Source organism: Ceratotherium simum, chromosome 15, assembly GCF_057802395.1.
Source record: "Ceratotherium simum simum isolate JZ-2026a chromosome 15, ASM5780239v1, whole genome shotgun sequence".
NCBI classification, from domain to species: Eukaryota; Metazoa; Chordata; class Mammalia; order Perissodactyla; family Rhinocerotidae; genus Ceratotherium; species Ceratotherium simum.
Genome location: NC_141914.1, coordinates 9,657,557 through 9,682,284, shown reverse-complemented (window position 1 = coordinate 9,682,284; position 24,728 = coordinate 9,657,557). Strand labels below are relative to the sequence as shown.

The 24,728-nt window shown below is 37.0% G+C and overlaps 1 long non-coding RNA gene across 2 annotated transcripts; it reads left to right on the top strand.

The window, feature by feature from the left end:
* The first annotated feature begins 10,685 nt into the window (after positions 1-10,685).
* On the top strand, positions 10,686-24,389 carry LOC147915117 (uncharacterized). 2 transcript variants are annotated; one of them, XR_015554423.1, is made up of 3 exons: positions 10,686-10,879; positions 12,223-12,305; positions 24,034-24,389. It is a non-coding gene; the product is annotated as an uncharacterized LOC147915117 (long non-coding RNA). The 2 variants fall into 2 exon arrangements; XR_015554424.1 differs by lacking the exon at positions 10,686-10,879 and adding an exon at positions 10,894-11,345.
* Positions 24,390-24,728: the final 339 nt, after the last annotated feature.

Here is a 24,728-nt window from a genome sequence, read left to right as displayed (position 1 = left end):
TAAAGGAGCAGAAAAAAGATACCATCTTGCAGCTCATTAAGCATTGATTGAACATCATTTTTCTTAAGTAAATGATCAAGAATGAAGCGTCCCCTGGAACAGAATATGATATCTTCCTTATTTTACCTTGGATGTTTCTTATTGATTTCTCTCTGGTCTCAATAGAATTTATTCACACTATTAACTATTTCTCTTTAGCCTTCCAGAAAATAGAACCTGAGACAAGGACTAAAGTGCTTACACTTTATTAGTAGGTGAAACTCTAGGGCAGTGAAGATGAAGAAATTAAGAGACATGAGGCAAGGAAAAATGCAAATAATATAATGAGAAGCAGTGCCAAGAAGTACTGAAATAAGGTCACTCAGGAGGTGTTTTCACTCAGTATGTGCGGCTTCTCTGGAAAGTTTTTGAGGAAAAAACATAAAGTGGAGCAGTCCATGAAAGGGAGAGATAAAGGGATATGTATGTGCCCTGCTCTCTCTCATCTCCTTTTCCCATTGGTCGTTTCATATCATGGAAAGCTGACCCCCACAGTTCCAATATGTGTTATCAAAGAGAATAACAATCCATCCAAGTCCAGAAGTGGAGCTAGTAAGGTATACTGTGTATACAGTCTGTGGAGTACGCAGGCCCTGGGGTTCAACTTGGACTCGAGTCAGATTGGAGAGCTTACAAGGGCACCAACAAAGGAGGCAGAAGTGTGGTCCAAGGAATAATGTTGGAGTGAGAGCAATTGAGACTACAATTCAGGTAGTTAAATCTTCAAGGATTGAGGATGACTACAATAGGAGGAATGACACTGTTTAATATCAAAACCTTCAAAGATGCTGGGGATTTTTAGAAAGAATGGAAAGAGAATGTTCTGGAAAGGTCATGAAGGAGAAGAAAGAAAAAGATGGGAGAAAAAACAACCACCACTTGAAAAAGTCACAGGAAAAACATTGTCCCCAAAGGTGAGCCATTTTTTGCTAAGATAAATAAGGGAAAGAAGACTTTTTACAAGACACTGAACATAGGGAGTAAGTTGATGCTGGTTGACTCAAGTTTCAGGGAAGAAAGTAGAAGGATTTGACAAGTTGGGAGCGGTATAGGACAGGGTTAGAGAGGGAGATGTACGGTGCTTCATGAAAAAGCGTGTTTAGACACCACTTAGGGGGATTTGGGAGTGAGGAATGGGATAAGTCTTCAGTACCGTGCAAAGCCCTGTGTGTCCATGCCTCAGCCATGTCTGCAGCCTGGCCTGTGTGGGACGGGAGATGAGTATTGACACTGGCAGCACAGGAAGCTCCAAGGACACTGTCTCCTCAACACAACGCCCTTCACCTAGCGTTATGGAAGCATTGGAGAGGCAGACTTGCAGGAGATTCTAGGAGAGATGATGGTGGGATGGATGAGATTACACCACATGTTCACGTTTCTTTTCATCAACATTAACATTTGTGTTTGCCACAGTTGAAAAATATTTACCACTGGCTTATATGTTGCTACCTTGTGGAAAATAGCAATAGTTTAGAAAAAACAAAGAACTATAAGTCCTACCTTCAGACCGATCATCCAAAATGTGTGGCAAAGAGTTCTAGTAGTTTATCTAATCACTTTTGCGTGAATGAGAGTATGTAAGGTATAGGCTTTATCCTTGTTTGTGGGGAAAAAAATTATATGGCAATCCCAAAACGGTATTATCCCAGGAGCAGAGTTTTTAAATAGAAAGAAAGATATCTTTATTTTTTTTGGAATTAATTCTGTTTTTAAAATAACTCTATTGCTTTAGGCATTTCTTACATTACCATAAACAGGCAAAAAATGACAAAAATCTTGTGCATTCATTAGAATATCTCTAAATATCTCATCAAAATTTGGCATACCAATATATTTAGATCAAATCTAGTTACTAGAAAACATTGTTTCTAATATTTGTCACGTTTTTGGCTTTTTGAAAGAATGTTTACAAAGGAAAATGCATTTCTTAGAGAAAGTCATTACATAATGCAGAGAGTGTTATTATTACATAAATCTTGCATGTCTCCATTTGTGCTAATCAAAATGCATAGGACTATGAGCTACTACAATCCTCAAAAAACTGGTAAGAGCTTGCAATATGTATAGATATTAATACTCTTTATAGATCTGGAAGAAAATTATTTTTAGACCAGATAACTTTACATCCCTTTCTAGTTGCATTGACTCTTTTTAGAACTGAGTACAAATTATGCTTAGCACAAGTACTTTTATATCCCTTCCTGAGTGTGTGGCTCTTTTCTGCTTTTTATGTGTGACACTCAGGTTCTGTTTAGGCCACTAAAACACCTATTGTCTGAGAATTAAGGGAAACATAAAGTCAATTTGCCATTGTACTACCATTCCCACTTGTTAATATAAAATTTCTGATTGTACGCCTGAGAGGAAATCTTCTTATGTAGTAGATGAGCTTAAAGCCTGCTTTAACAATCTAGAAAATAGAGAATGAAGGTAAGGAGAGCATATAATGCATGTTCACTGCAGGGCACTGGCTCCAAAGAGAGAGAGGAGAACGGTGGAGTAGTAACCAAGTGAGGCACAGGAAAGGTTGGGGCAAAAATCCAGGAATGTTTAGGGAAAATTCCTCTTCTTCGAAACCAGAGGAATAAAGAAAAAATAATTTTACTCTACTAAAGGAAAGATATCATTCAAGGAAGGCCTGAAATACAACTAAAATGTGCTCCGGCTGACTGCAAGTACCATCTCGCAAATACACTGGTGGGTTTGGTTTATTTTTTCATTTCTTGAAAAAATTTAATTTAAAAGACAGAAAAGTTAAGAAAATAACACACATATACATGTATCCAGTACCCAGGATGACAAATATTAACTCTGTGTCATATTGGCTTCAAATATATTTCATAAAAGAAATAAAATTATTATGAATAAAGTTGGTCTCCTTTGCTCTCTTCCATCATTCCACTTATCCCTTGACTATCCAGAGACCTCCACCATCTCAACCTTGTGTATTCAATCAATTGATGCTTTTGCACTTTTATCTTAAATATATGTAGTCACTATCAAAATATCGCATATTTTAAATTTCCATATATGATATCATTGTGTGGTATCAGTTGCAATTTGTTTTTCTTTTTCATTCAATACTATATTTTTGAGATCTATTCATGTTGACACGTGTCGCTTTCAAGAATATACCACATTTTATTTATCCATTCCCCTTTTGATATTGATTTACTCATTTCTAATATTTAACTATTATAAATTACTCTGTAATAAACATCCTTAATTGTATCCTCATGAAATGTGTGGGAGGTTCTCTGGTATGTACACATATGAAGAGGCTTGCTAACGCACAGATAGGGCATCTTCAACTTTACAATATATTGCCAGTCTGTAAATTGGTCCTTAGACAATACACTTTCCCCAGTAGATGAGAGTTTTCACTTACATTCTAAATTATACTTGGAAGAGTTAAACTTTTAAAATTTTTCCATCCTCTTTTGGTATAAAAGCATACATCATTTTAGTCTCTATTTTATTTTCTCGATTAGTTATGAGATTGAGCATTATTTTAAACTTTTTTTTGAACGTTCAAGTTTGCTCTTGTCTAAATTGTTTTCCATGTACTTTGTGTACTTATTTACTAGACTGGTTATTCTTTTTTCTTATACACTTTTGTTGTTGTTGTTGTTATATAAATGTATTAATTATTTAAAAATTCAACCAGTAAGACTTACATAGTAAAAAATGAAAACTCGCCACCCAGCCCATCCCCATCTCACTACCTCAAGATAACCATTGTTGATAGTTTAATGTGTATCATCCCAGATTTTTTCTAGGCCTTTAGAAAAAACATACACACATACCACAGATATACTGTAATGCTTTTTAAATAAATGCAATCACATACACATTGCCACTTGCTTTTGCCACCTGCCCTTGGATCTTTCCATATCAATATATTTAGATCTGCTTCAATTTTTAAAATAAGGACTAGATAGAATTTTATAATATAGTTGTATGATAGTTTGTGTAACGATTCCCTTATTGAATGGCATTTAGGTAGTGTCCAGTTTTTCACTATTAAAATGCTATAATGAATTACCCTCAAATTTTCATTCTCTGAGTATTTCTATAGTATAGAATCATAAAAGAGAGCCAATCAAAGGGCATGTTCATTTTAAACTTTGATAGATATTGCCAAATTGCTCTTCAAAAAGAATGTTGAAGAATTTAAGCAAGGGAACAATTTATAGCATTGATGTTCGTTTGGAGTTTAAACCTGGAGATTATTAAGGCCATTTCAATAATCTTGGTGAGTAATTTGGTCTCAAGAACTGCCCAAGTCAGTGGGGATGGAAAGGAGGGAACAGATTTGAGAAACTTTGGGGAGGTAGAATTAATGGATTTGGTAACTCTTTGGTTAGGACAGGGCCTTGGATGGGGCTCAAGTTTCTGACTGGATGGTGGTTCCATTTACCAAGATTGGAAATATAGAAGGAGGGGCAGGTTTTGCTCCTGCTTCAGCTCCCATCTCAGTAAATGGCACCACCATTCCACCTACATGCTCAAGCCAGAAATCTACTAGTTAGCCATCCTTTCTTTTTTTCATCCCACCTCCAATTCATCAGGAAATCCTGTCAGACTCAAAATATAATCTAATTTATATAATCCAATTTTTTAAAATTTTTTGTTTATTGCAGTAACATTGGTTTATAACATTGTACAAATTTCAGGCGTACATCATTATACTTCTATTTCTGCATAGATTACATCATGTTCACCACCCAAATACTAATTACAACCCATCACCACACACATGTGCCGAATTATCCCTTTCGCCCTCCTCCCTCCCCCCTTCCCCTCTGGTAACCACCAATCCAATCTCTGTCTCTATGTGTTTGTTTATTGTTGTTATTATCTACTACTTAATGAAGGAAATCATACGGTATTTGACCTTTTCCCTCTGACTTATTTCACTTTGCATTATACCCTCAATGTCCATCCATGTTGTCACAAATGGCTGGATTTCATCGTTTCTTATGGCTGAGTAGTATTCCATTGTGTATATGTACCACATCTTCTTTATCCATTCGTCCCTTGATGGGCACTTAGGTTGCTTCCAAGTCTTGGCTATTGTGAATAACGCTGCAATGAACACAGGGGTGCGTGTATCTTTACACATTGGTGTTTTCAAGTTCTTTGGATAAATACCCAGCAGTGGAATAGCTGGATCATATCGTAGTTCTATCCTTGATTTTTTGAGAAATCTCCATACTGTTTTCCATGGTGGCTGCACCAGTTTGCACTCCCACTAGCAGTGTATGAGAGTTCCCTTCTCTCCACATCCTCTCCAACACTTGTTGTTTCCTGTCTTGTTAATGATAGCCATTCTGACGGGCGTGAGGTGATATCTCATTGTAGTTTTGATTTGCATTTCCCTGATAGTTAATGATTTTGAACATCTTTTCATGTGTCTGTTGGCCATCTGTATATCTTCTTTGGAGAAATGTCTGTTCAGGTCTTTTGCCCATTTTTTAATTGGGTTGGTAGTTTTTTTGTTGTTGAGATGCATGAGTTCTTTATATATTTTGGAGATTAAGACCTTATCAGATGCATGGTTTGCAAATATCTTCTCCCAATTGTTAGGTTGTCTTTTCATTTTGTTGATAGTTTCCTTTGCTGTGCAGAAGCTTTTTAGTTTGATGTAGTCCCATTTGTTTATTTTTTCTATTGTTTCTCTTGCCCAGTCAGACGTGGTGCTTGAAAATATATTGCTAAGACCGATGTCGAAGAGCGTACTGCCTATGTTTTCTTCTAGAAGTTTCATAGTTTCAGGTCTTACATTCAAGTCTTTAATCCATTTTGAGTTAATTTTTGTGTATGGTGTAAGGTAATGGTCTACTTTCATTTTTTTGCATGTGGCTATCCAGTTTTCCCAACACCATTTGTTGAAGAGACTTTCTCTTCCCCATTGTATGTTCTTGGCTCCTTTGTCAAAGATTAGCTGCCCATAGATGTGTGGGTTTATTTCTAGGCTTTTGATTCTATTCCATTCTATTCCAGTGTGTCTATTTTTATGCCAGTACCATGCTGTTTTGATTACTATAGGTTTGTAGTACATTTTGAAATCAGGGAGTGTGACACCTCCAGCTTTGTCCTTTTTTCTCGGGATTCTTTTAGCTATTCGGGGTCTTTTGTTGTTCCATATAAATTTTAGGATTCTTTGTTCTATTTCTGTGAAAAATGTTGTTGGAACTTTGATAGGGATTGCATTGAATCTATAGATGGCTTTAGGAAGTATGGACTACTTAACTATGTTAATTCTTCCAATCCAAGAGCACGGAATATCTTTCCATTTCTTTGTGTCTTCTTCAATTTCTTTCAGCAATGTTTTATAGTTTTCAGTGTACAGATCTTTCACCTCTTTGGTTAACTTTATTCCTAGGTATTTTATTCTTTTTGTTGCAATTGTAAATGGGATGGTATTCTTAATTTCTCGTTCTGCTACTTCGTTGTTAGTGTATAGAAATACAACTGATTTTTGTATGTTGATTTTGTATCCTGCAACTTTACCATATTCGTTTATTACTTCTAAAAGTTTTCTGGTGGATTCTTTAGGGTTTTCTGCATATAAAATCATGTCATCTGCAAATAGTGACAGTTTCACTTCTTCCTTTCCAATTTGGATCCCTTTTATTTCTTTTTCTTGCCTGATTGCTCTGGCTAGGACTTCCAGTACTATGTTAAATAGGAGTGGTGACAGTGGGCATCCTTGTCTGGTTCCTGTTCTTAGAGGGATAGCTTTCAGTTTTTCACCATTGAGGATGATATTAGCTGTGGGTTTCTCATATATGGTCTTTATTATGTTGAGGTACTTTCCTTCTATACCCATTTTATTCAGAGTTTTTATCCTAAATGGATGCTGTATCTTGTCAAATGCTCTCTCTGCATCTATTGAGATGATCATGTGATTTTTATTCTTCATTTTATTAATGTGGTGTATTACGTTGATTGATTTGCGAATGTTAAACCATCCCTGCATATCTGGAATAAGTCCCACTTGATCATGGTGTATAATCTTTTTAACGTATTGTTGTATGCGATTTGCTAGTATTTTGTTGTGGATTTTTGCATCGATGTTCATCAGTGATATTGACCTGTAATTTTCTTTTTTTGTGTTGTCCTTGTCTGGTTTTGGTATCAGGGTAATGTCGGCTTCGTAGAATGAGTTAGGGAGCTTCCCCCACTCCTCAATTTTTTGGAAGAGTTTGAGAAGGATAGGTATTAAGTCTTCTTTGAACGTTTGGTAGAATTCACCAGGGAAGCAGTCTGGTCCTGGACTTTTATTTTTGGGGAGGTTTTTGATTACTGTTTCGATCTCCTTACTGGTGATTGGTCTATTCAAATTATCTACTTCTTCTTGATCCAGTTTTGAAAGGTTGTATGATTCTAAGAATTTATCCATTTCTTCCAAATTGTCGAATTCGTTGGCATATAGCTTTTCATAGTATTCTCTTATAATCTTTTGTATTTCTGAGGTGTCTGTTGTAACCTCTCCTCTTTCATTTCTGATTTTACTTATTTGTGCCTTCTCTCTTTTTTTCTTGGTGAGTCTAGCTAAAGGTTTGTCTATTTTGTTGATCTTTTCAAAGAACCAGCTCTTGGTTTTATGAATTTTTTCTATTGTTTTTTTTGGTCTCCATTTCATTTATTTCTGCTCTGATTTTTATTATTTCCCTTCTTCTACTGATTTTGGACTTGGTTTGTTCTTCTTTTTCCACTTCCTTTAGGTGCATTGTTAGATTGTTTATTTGAGATTTTTCTTGTTTGTTGAGATAAGCCTGTATTGCTATAAACTTCCCTCTTAGAACCGCTTTTGCTGTATCCCATAAATTCTGGCATGTCATATTTTCATTTTCATTTGTCTCCAGTTATTTTTTGATTTCTTCTTTGATTTCTTTGTTGACCCAGTCGTTGTTCAGTAGCATCTTGTTTAATTTCCATGTATTTGTGGCTTTTCTGATTTTCTTCCTATAGTTGATTTCTAGTTTCATACCGTTGTGGTCAGAAAAGATGCTTGGTATTATTTCAATCTTCTTAAATTTATGGAGACTTGTTTTGTGGCCTAACATGTGATCAGTCCTGGAGAATGTTCCATGTGCATTTGAAAAGAACGTGTATTCTTCGGTTTTTGGATGGAATTCTCTGTATATATCTACTAGGTCCATCTGTTCTAGTGTATCATTTAAGGCCAATGTTTCCTTATTGATCTTCTGTTTGGATGATCTACCCATTGGTGTCAGTGGAGTGTTAAAGTCCCCTACTATTATTGTGTTACTGTCTATTTCTGTTTTTATGTCTGTTAATAATTGCTTTATATATTTAGGTGCACCTACATTGGGTGCGTAGATATTTACAAGTGTTATATCCTCTTGTTGGATTGTTCCCTTGATCATTATGTAATGCCCTTCTTTGTCTCTTTTTACAGTTTTTGTTTTAAAGTCTATTTTGTCTGATATGAGTACTGCTACCCCAGCTTTCTTTTCGTTGCCATTTGCATGGAGTATCTTTTTCCATCCCTTCACTTTCAGTTTGTGAGTGTCTTTAGGTCTGAAGTGTGTCTCTTGTATGCAGCATATATATGGGTCTTGTTTTTTTATCCAATCAGCCACCCTATGCCTTTTAATTGGAGCATTTAGTCCATTGACGTTTAAAGTAGCTATTGATAAGTATGTACTTACTGCCATTTTTTAACTTTTTTTTTTCTCAGTGTTTTAGTAGTTCTTCTCTGTTCCGTTCTTCTTCTATACAGAATTGATGGTCTCTTTAGTTTGACCTCTGTCTGAAAGCTCTACTCTTTAATTCCCTCCTCCCTCATTTTATGTTTTTGATATCACATCTAACCTCTTTTTTGTGCATTTGTATCCATTACCCTCTTATCATGGAAATAGATAATTTTTCCTATTTGTGGCCTTCTCTTTTCCCCTTAAATCAGTCCCTTTAACATTTGTTGTAGCACTGGTTTCTTGGTGACAAACTCCTTTAACTTTTGCTTGTCTGGGAAATTTTTGATCTCTCCTTCCATTTTGAATGATAACCTTGCTGGGTAGAGTATTCTTGGCTGTAAGTTTTTTCCTTTTAGCACTTTAAATATATCATGCCATTCTCTTCTAGCCTATAAGGTTTCTGCTGAGAAGTCAGCTGATAGCCTTATGGGGTTTCCTTTGTATGTAACTTGACTTTCTCTTGCGGCTTTTAGGATTCTCTCTTTATCTTTAATTCTGGACATTTTGATTATGGTGTGTCTTGGTGTGGGCCTCTTTGGGTTTATCTTCTTTGGGGCTCTCTGAGCTTCCTGTACCTGGATGTCTGTTTCCTTCCTTAGGTTAGGGAAGTTTTCATCTATTATTTCTTGAAATAGATTCTCTGCCTCTTTGTCTCGCTCTTCTCCTTCCGGGACACCTATAACACGGATGTTAGTGCGCTTGATGTTGTCCCAGAGGTCCCTTAGACTGTCCTCACTCTTTTTAATTCTTTTCTCTTTTACCTGTTCAGCTTGGGTAATTTCCTCTAGTCTTTCCTCCAGCTCACAGATCCCTTCTTCTGTATCCTCTACTCTGCTTTTGAGTCCTTCTAGTGAATTTTTCATTTCCAGTATTGTATTCTTCATTTCTGATTGGTTCTTTTTTATATCTTCCATTTCTTTGTTGACATTCTCACTGAGTTCATCTATTCTTCTCCCCAGATCAGTGAGCATCTTTAACACTCTTTGTTTGAACTCTCTGTCAGGGAGGTTGCTCATTTCTCTTTCACTTAGTTCCTTTTCTGGGGTTTTGTCCTGTTCCCTTACTTGGAATGTATTCCTTTGCCTCCTCATTTTACCTCTTTCCCTGTGCTTGTGTCTACGTATTAGGTAGGTCAGCTATGTCTCCTGCTCTTGAATAGGTGACCTTATGTAAGTGATGGCTTAGGAGGCCTGCCGTGTGCCTCCCTCAGTTCTCAATGTTCCAGGGGTGACCCCTATGTGGGCTACGTGTGTCCTTCTGTTGTGGCCTGTTTGCTCTCCCTGTAGGCACCCAGGGAGGCTGAGTTATGCTCCTGGCCAGCTGTTGTAATGCTCAGCTGCTTGTAGTTGTTGTGGGCCCTTCAGTCTCTTTATGAGGTGTGGGGAGCCCCAGCACAGTTGGCTGCAAGTTCTAATACCACATTTGTGTTGCAGTATTTCTTTTAAGTGAGTAGGCCCCCACCGTGGCAGGTTGTTAGGCTCAGGGCCTTACAATTGCTATAAGCCTCCAGGCTTTAGGTCTCTTGTCAGCTTTCTGAGGATTGCAGCTGGGTGGGGCTGGCCTCAGGCACAGGAGCACCCAATTGTTTCAGGCTTTGGAAGGTGGGGCAAACCCCCTACGTGGGTCTTTGATAAACACAAGTCTTCTGCAGCTGAGAAGCCCTGCCGCCCACAGGTCCACACACACAGTCAACACAGTCCTGCCCCGTGTGCGCACCCTGACCTCCCGAAGCGGACCCAGTCTCTCCACAGCGGGAGCCCCACACACTCCCCCACCGCCCCACACTCCCACCCGCTCCTTGTGCATGCCCTGCCCCACTGAAGTCGGCTCAGTTGCCAGGCTGCAGAGAATCCAGTCACCAATCTGTGCAAGCCCACAAGTTGCCCAAGGGCTTGTTGTTGGGTGGGGCCAGTCTCTAAGGTGGGCTGCCCGCCCTGGCTGAGCTGGATTAAATCGGTGCTCTAGTGGGTGGGGCAGACCCTGGGCTAGCAGGCCCCAGGGAGAACTCCAATGGCGTCTGTGTCAGCACGCCCACACCACGCCACAACAATGGCCACCGCCAATGTGGGAGAGGTCCCACCTCTCACTGAGATGCACACAGGGCCTATTAGGTGAGTCTCTTTTCACCAAAGCTCTGTGCACCTTTCTTTCTGGTGATTTTAGGTTGCTTTCTGAAATGGGTGAGTTTGCGTGTGGGCCCTTTAAGAGCCGGTTTTAGTTTCTTTGTGAACCAGCTTTTCTGGGGGTGCTCCCCAATGTTTTAGTAGCAGGCACAGTCAGATATTCTGCCACTCATCTCGATTGTGCTGGGGCCACAAAATGCCCACAGCGGGGGGCGCTCCCGGCTCAGGGCCCCGCGCCTCCAGGGAGGCTGCGTACCGGTGAGCTGCTCCTGGTGGCCGTGAAGCTGGCGGCTTGTGAAGGCGGCGTTTTTCTCTCCAGAAGGGAGTTTCTGTCTCTTCCACCTCAGTTAGGATTGTCCGTTGTTGCAGGAGTTCCTCTCATCCAGTTTTCAGTTCTGTCTCAGGGGTAATTTTTCCATGAGTAGTTGTGAATTGGCTGTGTCCACGGGAGGAGGTGAGTTCAGAGTCTGCCTACGCCGCCATCTTGACTTCCTCTCCTCTTATTCACTTTTATGAATTCTTTTTAAAGTTATAATTACCTAATCTTAGTCACATAAGTAAAAAATTCTCTTCTCATATCTTCAAGTGTTATATGTCGAGTTTATCTATGTTTCCTTCATGACTCTTTATCTGATTTAAGAAATTCTTCCCTTACACATTTTAAAAAAAAATAGTCACGTATATATTCTTCTAAAAGTTTTACAATTTTGTTTTTCATCTTTAAGTCTTGGATCCAACAGGATTATATTGGTGGGTATAGTCTGTAACAGGCAATTTCATTGAGTTCTTACCCTGTGCAAAGCCAGCTGACCCAGCACCAATTACCACAGGGTTCGTGTTTTCACACAGTTTGTATCACAATCTCTGTCTCACATCGTGCTCCCATTTGGGTTTGGGTCACATTTTAGGCTCTTTTACTAACTTTTCTTCCACTTAAATGCCATTTAATGCTGTGGCTTTAAAAGACGGCAGGGGATGGATCAGATCCTTCTTCTTTGTTTTTCCATTTTTCAAAATTGACTAGAATAACTTTTGTCAGAATCCAAGATTTTGCCAGATTGCTTTGTTGGAGAAATTATTTAAGATATTAAGTTTTCCTATTCATTAATAAGATATATATCCCCATGTATCATTTCTTTTTTATATTCCTTATTTATAAAATATGACATATCTTTCATTGTATTTATTATTGTGAATCATACATTTTTATTATTAGTGAGATATTTTATTATATTTTCTAATTAGTATAGCTGGTATAGAGAAATACCATGAATTTTAATATAAAAATATTTTATCCAGTTAACTTAATAAAGTATCTTAATTTATTTCAGGAGCTTTTCTGTGGATTCTTTTGAATATTCTATGAATCCAATCATATTGTCTGCAATTCAAGACATTTTTTCAATATTGAAAAGTAAGTAGTGTGTTTACAATAGATTATTTGTAGCTATTTGCTACAAAATAAGAATCTATAAAAATCTGCTAAGATTTTAAGATCTTGAACCAGCATTAAATTTCATCAGCTTTTTTTTTGCATGTACCAAAATAATCATATGATATTTATTCTTTAGCAGCTTATATTGATACATTGTTATGAAATGATCTTAATTTATCAGGACACAGCAATTTTTTTTGTGCGTAGCTAGAGTTCATTTGTTAGTATTTTAACCATGTTCATAGGTAAGATTGGTGAGGAATTTTTTCTTGTACTTTCATATCTGATTTTTCTATTAAGGTTGTATTGGCCCTACAAAATGATTTAGGTAGTTTTCATAATTTTTTAAAATAATTTTCATTAGGTAGAGATTATGTATATATTAGCTATTTGACAAAACTTTCCTGTTTAACCTTCTGAGCTTGGTATCTTTGTTTTCTGTGGGGAAGAAGGGAAGAAGGAGAAGATGAATCAGTTTTTTTAATGATATTGTTCTCTTTCTATTTCTTCTTGATTTACTTTTGTAATGTAAATATTTTCAAAATGTTCTCCTTTTGGCACTAAATTATTCAGTTTTTCATTTTGACTCTTAAATCACCACTATTAATTCTAAAAGTAGTCTCCTTTTTTCATTTTCTAGTATTGATTATTTGGGCTTCTCTAATAGCCTTGATTGAAAATTTTCTACTTTATTTTTAGTTTTTGAAAAAAACAGCTTTTGGTTTTTAGATCCTCACTGTTATTTCCTTGTTTGCTACCCTATTTTTTTCTTATCTTTATAACTTGCTTCCTTCTGTTTATTGCTATATTTCCTTTATTTTTACTTTCACCTACCTTCTTAATATTATCATGTAGCTCATTTACTTTAAATTTTTACTTTTTTCTAACATATGAATGTATGCCAGTAAATGTTCTGCTAATTACCACTCTAACCATATCTCACACATTTTGATATGTAATCTTTTCACTGCTATTCACTTTTAAATAGTTTGGAATTTTCATTGTGATTTCTCCTTTAGTCTAAGGATTATTCACAGTGTGTGTGTGTATTTCCTTATATATGATTGTTTTTGTGTTTGTTTACTATCTTTCTGTAATCGATTTCTTATTATTGCTTTGTGGTCAGATAATACAAACTGATTTTTTTGGACTTGAGGCTTCCCCTGTGGTTTGTGTTGATCAATTTTTTATAGGTTTCATGTGTGCTGGAAAGAATATATAATATATATTTCTTGCATGTAGAGTTTGATAGGTAGATAGACAGATATGTAGGCAGGTAGATAGAGATAGACAGACAGACAAACAGATAATAATGCTATTGACTACTTTCCTTATGTTTTAAATAGCCTTTATAATATTTTTGCTCAATCAGCCTCTTGGAGAATATTTAAAAGTTCCCCACTATAATTATGGATTTGTTAATTGCTTCTTATAATCCTGTCAATTTTAACTTTATGTACTTTATTTGTATCTGGTTAGAGTATCACAATTTGTAATATTTATGTACATTGATGAATACTTTTATTGTTATGGAGCATCTCATCCTTGTTAGGGCTTTTGTTTTAAATTCTAGTCAATAATTCCATTATTAGTGATACTACATCAGCTTTCTTTTTATTAGTATGATCAATATATAAGTATATCATTTTTATCCTATTTCACTTTATGTCCCTTTATTTCAAACTTTCTGTATTATTTGTCTTTTTTGTGTCTCTTAAAAAGAGCATTTAATATGGACATTTTAAAATATACTCTGATAGATTCTGTATTTTAATAGATGAGTGGATTACTGGTTGTGACTTGTCTCTGGCATGTTATGTGTCCTTTTCTCTTTGATTTTCTTAGGTTCTTTTCCTTCTTTTCTTACCCTTCTGCTGCAATGATAAAGTTTTTTTTAATCCTTTTTGTATGTTTTGCTTGTATGGATTTATCAATTGCATTGCTCTTATTTTAGTGATTATATATTTTAGATATATATTTAGATACATAATCACCACGTAATGATTCTTGATTTCTCTGCTTTTATTTTTTCCTTTACTATTATCAACATCTATTTTCTATTATTCAGTTTTGGTAGAAAAAGTCAGAGAACTTGAACCGGCCTGTATCACTCAGCTGCAGCCAAACCCACTTTCAGCAAATGAACTATCTGAAGTTGAGCCTGTATATTCTAAACTTTAGATTTCTAACAAATTTAATATAGTTTAGTATCTCTTTCCTCCTCTCAAACAAGACCTCATTTATATTATTTCTATCTAGAGTTTTAGTTTCAGCTTTTTAAAAAAGAAACAACAAAAAATTCAACAAAAATTACTTACTTTTAATCAAGCGTACAAACACATATTGTCTTTTCTTCCTCTCATAGTTTATTCTTGCATTCCTCTCCTTCTATCCAGGTACACTTTTCTTTTTGCTAAAGTAAATGCTTCAGAATTTCTTCAGTCAAGGTCTATGGGTGAAAAATTGCATGACTTCTCTATGTGTTAAAAATGTTTTCCTGGCGTACTTAGTCTTGAATGATAGCTTAGGGTGTACATTATTGTAGTTTGGTGTCTTTTTCCCCAGGACTTTGAAGCTACTGCTCCATTGTCTTCTGGCCTCTATAGCTTCTCAAGAAATGTCTGTTCTCATTTAATTATCAAACAATTTGCTTTCCTTTCAGGGAAGTTTTAAGATTTTCTTTCAGCCATGATATTTTACGGTTTTACCATGTTTGTCAAGGTACAGAATTGTTTATCTTGCTTAGTTTTCTATCCGCATTTTCTAAATTGGAATTCAATCCTTCAGTCTGGAAATTTCTGAGTTATTATCTCTTTAAATATTGACATTTTCTCTTCTTTTGAAAATTTTCTGGGGAAAGAATTTTTAAGTTGGACCACTCTCCAAGTCTATTATAACTTGGACATCATAGTTTTCCTTCCTCTTTCTCTCTTTTACATGTTCTAGGTCAAATCCTCTGTACTCTTTCTAATTCATTAATCTTCTCTTCAGCTCTTCCAACCTGGTGTTCATCCAGTTTACTCAGGTTTTTTTGGTTATTGTTGTTGTTTAATTTCAAGGTCTGCATATTTCATTTTTATGGTTTCTCTTCAGTACTTTTGATAGCTACATGTTTTTGATTCTTAATCATCTTTTTTCTTAGAATCGTTTTGTTCTTTATTTGTGTATTTTAAGATCTTAAACATACATATTGCAGTCTTTTTCAAGTTACTCAAACATAGTCACGTTACCAGAATAACATCTGTTTGACGGCTCTTTTTCACAATTAATTTTTTCTTTTTGTCTGCTTTGAAGTTTTAGTGTATTTTCTTCCATGAGCCTTTCTTGGCTTGTTTGTTTGTTTTGTTTAATCTCTCCTTTCTCACCTCTCCGTGTATGATAGTTTTACAGTTGTCCCTACCTGCCTCTTTCATTGCCAACCAGAGCTCTCATAACATAAGAATATTATGGATGTATTGCTAAGCCAGTTGGGGCTTAGCCCGGCTTTGGTGGAGCAACTATTTGTGCTTCCTCTCAACCCTCTAAGCAATAACTTAATGTTTGCCTCTAACCATAGGTGCCCTGGCCTAGTTTCCTATTTCACACACTGAACCTGGCGCTGTTCTCTCACTCATTCTGATCCTCAGAAGATGAATACATGGCCACTTCTGCTTGTTTCTCATCTTGGATCCAGGAGACCTATGAATTAAGCCAAACTACTGTTATGTGTTTTTATTCTGCTTCTGGTCTTTAGAGATGTTTGTCTTGCTTTTGGTTAAAGTCATGCTTTTTAAAAAATATATGTGACTTATCATCTATCTTTGTTGAGATTTTTGGACGAGAGGAAGAGGAAATATTCTACACAAACTGCCAGTGCCAACCTGAACTGCAGTCTCTTTGCAGGTGACTCCAAGGCCATCAGAAGCAGTTACAAACCTAAATACAAGACTTACACGAAAGTTGTAGAGCATCAGTCTTTCGGGCATGCTTACAGTTCCAGGTGCCACTTATTCAGTTGGGGAGGATCATTTATATAATATGATTTCACATATCAATGAGTTCCTTTACACCACTTGCAATCTGATGTCTGAAGTTTCGGAAAGAGTTTCAAGCATTTGACGTAAGATTACAAATAGTCTTTTCCTTGGTAAACTACACAACTCCTTGTGATAGATACAAATTTAAGCCTAATGAGTCGTTTATGTCCTACTGCCTTACTATGAATCAGTTTGTCAAATTCTTTCCTGAGATCAAGTTTTGATCAGGACAGGAAGAATACGAGGACACCCTCTGCCTTCTGTAGACTTGGATGATAAATTGTGTTGGTTTTGAAAGAATGCTGGTCATGGAGTCAGTAAGTAGGAGGTACTGTCACTACAGCTGTGTCTTCTCAGACATATTTTTTTAAGTCCTGTGAAGTTTGGTTTCCCTGGTTTCTAAAATGCAATCTTTACGACGATTACATGAGGTGGTATATGTGGTAGCACTGAGTATACAGTAGGTGTTCAATAAGTGTTAGTTGAAAGAAAGTAAGAAAGAGAAAGGTGAGATCCAGAACGCCAAAGAGGTTTCCAAAGTCATCTACTTAGTTTTGTCCTGGTTGGGCACAAATTCCCCTAAATCTAATCTGCATAAATAATTTAGGTCCTATTACTGCAAAATTAGACATCTGGTTATTAATTTTAAGGATGTACTTTAGGTATGAAGACCTTATAATCATGACTTCAAAGGAAAACATTCAAATAGAATAAGCTTAGGTTAACTACTGAAGTCAAAGATTCTGAGTAAATTCATTGTCGTTGCACATTCATTATTTTCAATGACAATTAATGTTCAGTGGAGACTCTGTGAGCTAACACATTTGCAAAGAGCAAAACAAATCAATTTGCGGAATGGCTAAGTAGGCAGCAAAGGGCAAGCTACTCTGTTGCTGGTTAAAGGTGTTTGCCTTTATTAGTCCTAAGAGAAATATCATGTTCCAGGACATTACCATCGAAAACAATCTTAAATTACACATACAGCTTTTTTTTTTTTTTTTTTGTGAGGAAGATCAGCCCTGAGCTAACATCCATGCTAATCCTCCTCTTTTTGCTGAGGAAGACCGGCTCTGAGCTAACATCTATTGCCAATCCTCCTCCTTTTTGTCCCCCAAAGCCCCAGTAGATAGTTGTATGTCGTAGTTGCACATCCATCTAGTTGCTCACATACAGCTATTTTTAAGTCCACAAATTAGCCCCAAATCCCATGCTACTCTAATGAAATAATCACTATTAGTTGCCAGGGTATCAAAACTGAGCCCAAAAGACAATAATAACCGTATCTTATATTTTCATAGTTCCTTGTAGTTTCTGAATCACTTTTATACGTATTGTCTGAATTGAGCCTCACAATAAGTTAATAAAGTAGGAATTACTACCTCCAGTACACAGATAAGGAAACCGAGGTTAAGAGAAGTGAAATGCTTTTCTCCAGTAATTTGGAGCTCCTTCAACTGTATCGTACCTGGCAGGGCTGATCAAAACTTCCAGTGCCTAACACTGTCATCTGCACTGTGGGTGTTTAGATTTTTATTGCAGGCTATGAGTGAGATCCACTGAGCTGTGTGTTATACAATATATGCAAAATAGTATTCTCAAGATTGCTGAGAAGATTCATATTCATAGACTACAATTGAAATGCATGCTCTTGGCATACAGTGTAAACCAGTGATTTCTAAATCTCTGTCTCTTGAGAAATTATGGATTATATTTTTTATTTTGGAGATTTCTAGCACTTCACAACTCGTTAAATAACTCCAAACCAGTAATGAAAGCAATTTGTAAATATAACTTTGTACAACACCACAAAACCAAGCAACAAGAAAGGAAAGACTCCTCCTCACTCTTGGTTAAGTATAACACGTCCTGATATGTCCAAAATTATCTCATGAGACATCAGATCCTGAGCTCAAATAACTACATCAACGGATTAAGCACAGGGCTTGCCGTAACAACAAGTTCAGATTCTTTTTGTTAAGACATTGCACTTGCCGTGTCAGCATGTTTTAAATATAATTTAGTTCCTCCTGAGCAAAGGGGCTGTTGTGATATTTGCAGCAGCATGTATTTCTATGACTTTGTATTTCAGCTCTCCAGTGAGTTTTAAAAGCTATTCGTATGATTTTAAATGAGGTGCTGTTCCCCACATCTGAAGAATAGAGAAAATTGTTCTCTCTCTCTTACCCTTTCCCTCTTTTCTGAATTACTTGCCCTGGCCTTATTCACCTACATTTCTTGCTGATGGGTGCTTCCATATGCCAATATTAATGTGATGACATACATTAATATCAGTCTGAGAAAAACATCTGGTACATTCTAACAAGGTAACTCCACCCCTCCACCTGGCTGCCACCACTCCCCACCCCTCTCCACCAACAAACAAGCAGAAAAATAACAAAGGACACTGCTGTTCCCTTTTTCAGCTGACTCACTCTGTCACCTAGGGTGACTCCTTCTATTACCTGCAATCTGGCATTTAAGCAAGGTTGCCGTATGACTTTCGTAGCCATTCAATGGTTGTGCCTCCTTGGGCACTTTCGTCCATGAAAAGAATTTTTAAATGGTATTTTAATGAGAACATTGATATAAAGATGAATATATTGATAATTTATATTGAAACATTTTTTACCCAAAAGTTTATTTTTTTCTTCTGACTTTAAAAGAAATTAAAATATTTTTGTGGAGGCCGGCCCAGTGACATATTGGTTAAGTTTGCATGCTCCACTTCAGCGGCCCGGAATTCTCAGGTTCAGATCCTGGGTGCAGACCTATGCACCGGTTATCAAGCCATGCTGTGGCAGGTGTCCCACATATAAAGTAGAGGAAGATGGGCACAGATGTTAGCCCAGGGCCAATCTTCATCAGCAAAAAGAGGAGGATTGGCAACAGATGTTAGCTCAGGGCCAATCTTTCTCATGAAAAAACATGTATATATACATTTTTGTGGTCCTCTAAAACTACTATGGGTCCTAGGCACTGGGCCTGCTGTACCTAACAGATAAGTCAGCTCTGATTCTAAGGTCGAGTATCCTCAGGAAAACAGATTTTTTAAAAAGTGTATTTAAGCAAAGGTTTCCTAGAAAACTCTATCAATATAGATGCTCTTCTTTTTTTTTAAGAGGTTAATGTATAACTTTATTTATATATATTTTTTTCAGCTTCATTAAGGTATAACTGACAGAATTATAAGGTATTTAAAGTGCACAATGTGATGATTTGATATACATATACAAGGATTCCCTCCATCGAGTTAATTAACACATCCATCACCTCACATGTTTACCTTTGTTTGTGAGAGCACTTAAGTTGTACTTTCTTAGCAAATTTCAATCACACGATATAGTGTTAACAACTATAGTCAACATGTTGTACATTAGATCCTCAGCCCTTATTCATCTTATAACTGAAAATTTGTACACTTTTCCAATCTCTCCTTATCCCCCCCACCCAGTCCCTGGTAACCACTTTTCCACTCTGTTTCTATGAGTTTGACAGTTTTTTCTATATTCCACATATAAGTGATATCATTCAGTACTTGTCTTTCTCTGTCTGGCCTATTTCACTGAGCATTATGCCCTTCAGGTTCATCCATATTGCAAATGACAGGATTTCCTTCTTTTTTAAGGCTAAATAATATTCCATTGTGTATATATCACATTTTCTTGATCCACTCATCCGTTGATGGACACATAGGTTGTTTCCACATGTTGGCTACTGTGAATAATGCTGCTGTAAACATGGGAGTGCAGATATCTCTTTGATATCTTGTTTTCATTTCCTTTGGATATATATCCAGAAGTAGGATTGCTGGATCATATGGTAGTTCTATTTTTAATTTTTTGAGGAACATCCATACTGTTTTCTGCAGTGGCTGCACCAGTTTACAATCCCACCAACAGTGCACAAGGGTTCCCTTTTCTTCCTGTCCTCGCCAGCTTTTGTTATTTCTTATCTTTTTGAGTCTAGCCATTCTAACAGGTGTGAAATCTCATTATGGTTTTGATCTGCATTTCCCTGATGATTCGTGATGTTGAGCACCTTTTCATGTACCTGTTGGCCATTTGTATGTCTACTTTGGAAAAATGTCTATTCAGGACGCTTGTCTATTTTTTAATTGGATTATTTGTTTGCTATTGAGTTGTATGAATTCCTTGCATAGTTTGAATATCAACCCCTTATCCAATATGTGGTTTGCAAATATTTTTGCCCATTCCATAGGTTGCCTTTTCATTTTTTTGTTGGTTTCCTTTGCTGAGCAAAAGCTTTTTAGTTTGAGGTAGTCCTACTGGTTTAGTTTTGCTTTTGTTGCTTTTGGTATCAAATCCAAAAAAGTTATTGCCAAGACCAATGTCAAGGAGCTTAACCTCTATGCTTTCTTCCAGGAGTTTTATGGTTCCAGGTCTTATATTAAGTCTTGAATCTATTCTGAGTTGATTATTGATGCTCTTCTTGATGTTCACGTGTCTAAAAAGTATTTGGGGCTTCTTCAGCATCCAAGAAGCAGGCATCTCATACAAATGAAATGAAGACCAAAGATAATTAATTTGCCTAATTTCACACAAAAAATTAGTCTAACATTTACTGAGGGCTTACAACATGCTGGGCTTATGCTATGTGCATTAAATAAATCATCACATTTAACATCATAACCACTCCAAGAAATAGGTATAATTATTATTACTTTCATTATACAAATACAGAAACTGAGAGTCAGAAGGATAAAGTGTTCTGCTCAGAGCCCCAGAGGACGTAAATGGTAGAGGCAGGATCTAAACTGATGTTTGAACCTTAACCACAATGTTTATCCCAGTTGATGTTTAATATATTATTTTTATGATTATAATATATTAGCATCACTTTTACAATGTAATGTACATGTTCTTCTCTTAATATTTATTGCTGAAATGGGAAAAGAGAAAATAATCCCCTTCCACTGTTTTGTGTCATAAGGAAGAGCAAGGAAGTCTAATTATAGCCTGGTTTTAATCCACCCTCCTCCCTACACACATATACATACATTTGTGTGTGTATTTTGCACACCCACACATACTCACACGTACACAGTCTCACATGTCCTCTCCCCTATGTGTCAGATTCTTCATAGAGTATTCAGTCTCTCTTCCTTTTACTTTTAGTTCAACAAATGTCTTTAGTTCAATTTCTAGACCCTGTAGTGGGCACAAATAATGTAAGTATGAGAAAGACATTACAGGAAAAAAAGAATCTTCTTAACGAATAAAATAAAAATTTTTTTTAAGGAGACGATAAACTTCTTTCATTATTTTGACTAAGGGGTCATATGAGGTCCCCATTCTGCTGCTGATATCCACAACCCATTAGCTCCAGGCAACCTCTATTCAGCTAAAAATAATGTGTGTGAAAAGGATTGCATATTACTTGCCAAAATGAAAAGAGAGGATAATGCAAGTGGGCAGATTGGTAAACATGTTGGGTGAAGAACTGTCACCAACTAATGGCCTGAATTTGCACTATTTGGATTAGGTAGTACTAAGATCCTACCCAGTCGCACCAAAAAGAAGCATGGTGGATAGCCTTGACACCTCATGCTCAGTCAACTGGGCCTACACTTCTCTTCTGATCCACAATTGTTCTGTTGCTCTAATTCATATGCCCTGTTTTACTTAGCAGATGTTAACATGTGTAAAGGGTTTTAAGCAACATCAATTAACTTTGAGGGGGGAAAAGTTATTAGGTCAACCACTTGTCATTTTGCTAAAGTTCAACATATAAATATGTAGACATATTTAAGCAGAACGGTGATAAATTCAGATTATATATGGTAGGTACCCAATACAGTTTTACATGTCTTGAATAGGTACTAAGGGGAGGGTGGTACATTAAAACATTTGAATTGATTTGTGAAGCTACGTTTTACCATAAGGAAGTCGTCCCTGAGCAAACACTGCTAGTATATGGGCGTTATTTTCATAGGGTGTGTGTTGAGGTGACCAAAAAACAGTACAATGCCAATTGTACTCGTTTCCTCTTTCTATTCATGCCCATGCACGCAGGGGCATCCTGCCTCTGAAGAGAAATGCAATTCTGGAACAAAACTCCTCTCGTCTAGGAAAGGGAAGTCCTGGGTTTAAAAAAAAGGAGCTATGTGAAAGCAAGTATAGTATTCTACATGAGAAATTACTCAGTATTGTCTAGTTTCTAAAGAATTATTTTCTCTCTGAGCCAAATGTAGACTTTCTTCCTGGATCAGGCTTATTTTCAGACTTTCCAACTATAGGTTGGAGTACAACTCACACAGGGAATGGGCTGGAAAAGTCAGAGCGTGATGAGATTGCAGTGTTTTCCAAATTTTAAATCCCTGTGTGCTGAAGGATTTGATTGCAGTTTGAGGCCTGGGTTAGAAGAATCTGCAGCTTAAACTCTTAGACCAGTCTCATCCAAATCCTGGTGCTACAACCAACTGCCTCTAGAAGAGGAGTAGCCTCGAGGGTCACTGTCAAAAGTCCCCTCAGCAGTGGACATACTCTCCGACTAGTCTGCCATTCCCTTTAACAGTGAATAATTTGGACTCAATCATCTCCATCATTCTTCTGGTTTCTTTTCCTGCCTGGCTGGCTATAAAAGCTCATATTTTATTATACATAAGTATATTGAAGTCAATTGGAATTTAGACAAAACCGTAATATAAATAAAATACTATTAGACATGGATGTTTACAAAGGTAATCAGACATTTAGAAATGGCTGTGTGAGTGGTAGTGAATTTTTAGTGATCGTGAACTCTATGTTGGATGTATGACACACTATGCTATTAGTTTATCTACAATCTTCAGAGTTGCTTCAGCTCACATAGCAAGACAGTGGTGGAGCTAGTTCAATTGTTACTGCAAGGAAGGGGATCGACAAGAAAACTGGATTCAATAGAGAAAGTGTGAATTACAAAAAAGAATAAAACAGCAAAAAATAAATAAATAAAACCAAAAAGGATTAAGTAAAGAAAAAATTATGTAAATTAGTACCAAGGAGAGAGTGTATTTCAAAAGAATTCTTAATCCAAGGAAGCCCCCAGACTCCCTTCCCTCTTGTTCCTCCCTTGGACTCGTGTCCCCAGCTCCCTCTGTCCCACCCAATATTTCAGTGGCTGTTCAGAGACCCCACAACTCTCACAAGGTGTTCCAACACTTGGGCAGAACTCATCTTTCCTCCTTTGTTCTCACATTGCTCTTGTGGCTTCCTTGTGCCTCAGTGATGTGTGTATGTTTCTCTCTCCCCCACAGACTGAAGTAAATGTGTCCAGAATACACCACTGCGGCATTAACTTGTTTTGAGCAGAGGACATATGAGTTCCTGAAATCTATCTGCCTAAAAGTAGAGCCTCCAGAAAAACCTCAGTTGGCATAAATCCCCTCCCTGGGAGCAACCAGGGAAGATTGACTCTTATCACGGGAGAGGAGAAGTCCCCACACCACATCTAAACAGACATTGTCACAAAACTATCATATCTCCCATCTATTCTCTGAAGGGCCCATTTGTCTTTCCTAAAAGTCATTCATTTTCTCATAAATGCCCTTCTCCCCCTTCGCTTCTGCTATTAAGATGGTATACAAGTCCCAAATTCTAAACACCTCCTTGAGTCACATTTTTCTGTGAAGTCTCATACTTACTTATGTGAATAAAATCTGTCTTTTCTCTTGTTAATCTTTCTTTTGTCAGTTTACTTTGCAGGCACCCGAGACATGAACATAGGAGGGTAAAGGAAAAGGTTTCCTCCCCAAGAGAAGGCAATGAGGATCAGTCATCTCTGTGTCCCCTCTGTGCCAAGGTCATGGTGGATACCCAATACAGTTTTCGTGAGATGAAATCAGGCTAAGTGAACTGAATTGAAATATATACTAAATTGGTGACCAAGCATTCAGAAGCCTGTGAGAAGAAAGAATGCAACCTGATTAAGAAGGAATTGAAGCCAGTGATTTAAAAAAAAAAAAAAAAGACTTTACACCAGATCTATGAGAGCTTCCTAAGGGCTGAGTCTGAAATAAACATGAATTAAAAAGAGTCATAGCATAACATATCAAGAGTCTATAGGCTAACATTTGCCAATCCGAACTAAAATTTAGACTGGCCTTGTCATTACGTATTTATACATTTTTTTTGGTATTTTTTTTGTGTGTGTGTGAGGAAGATGAGCCCTGAGCTAACATCCGTGCTAATCCTCCTCTTTTTGCTGAGGAAGACCGGCTCTGAGCTAACATCTATTGCCAATCCTCCTCCTCTTTTTTTTTTTTTCTCTCACCAAAGCTCCAGTAGACAGCTGTATGTCACAGTTGCACATCCTTCTAGTTGCTGCATGTGGGACGCGGCCTCAGCATGGCCGGAGAAGCGGCGTGTCGGCGGGCGCCCAGGATCCG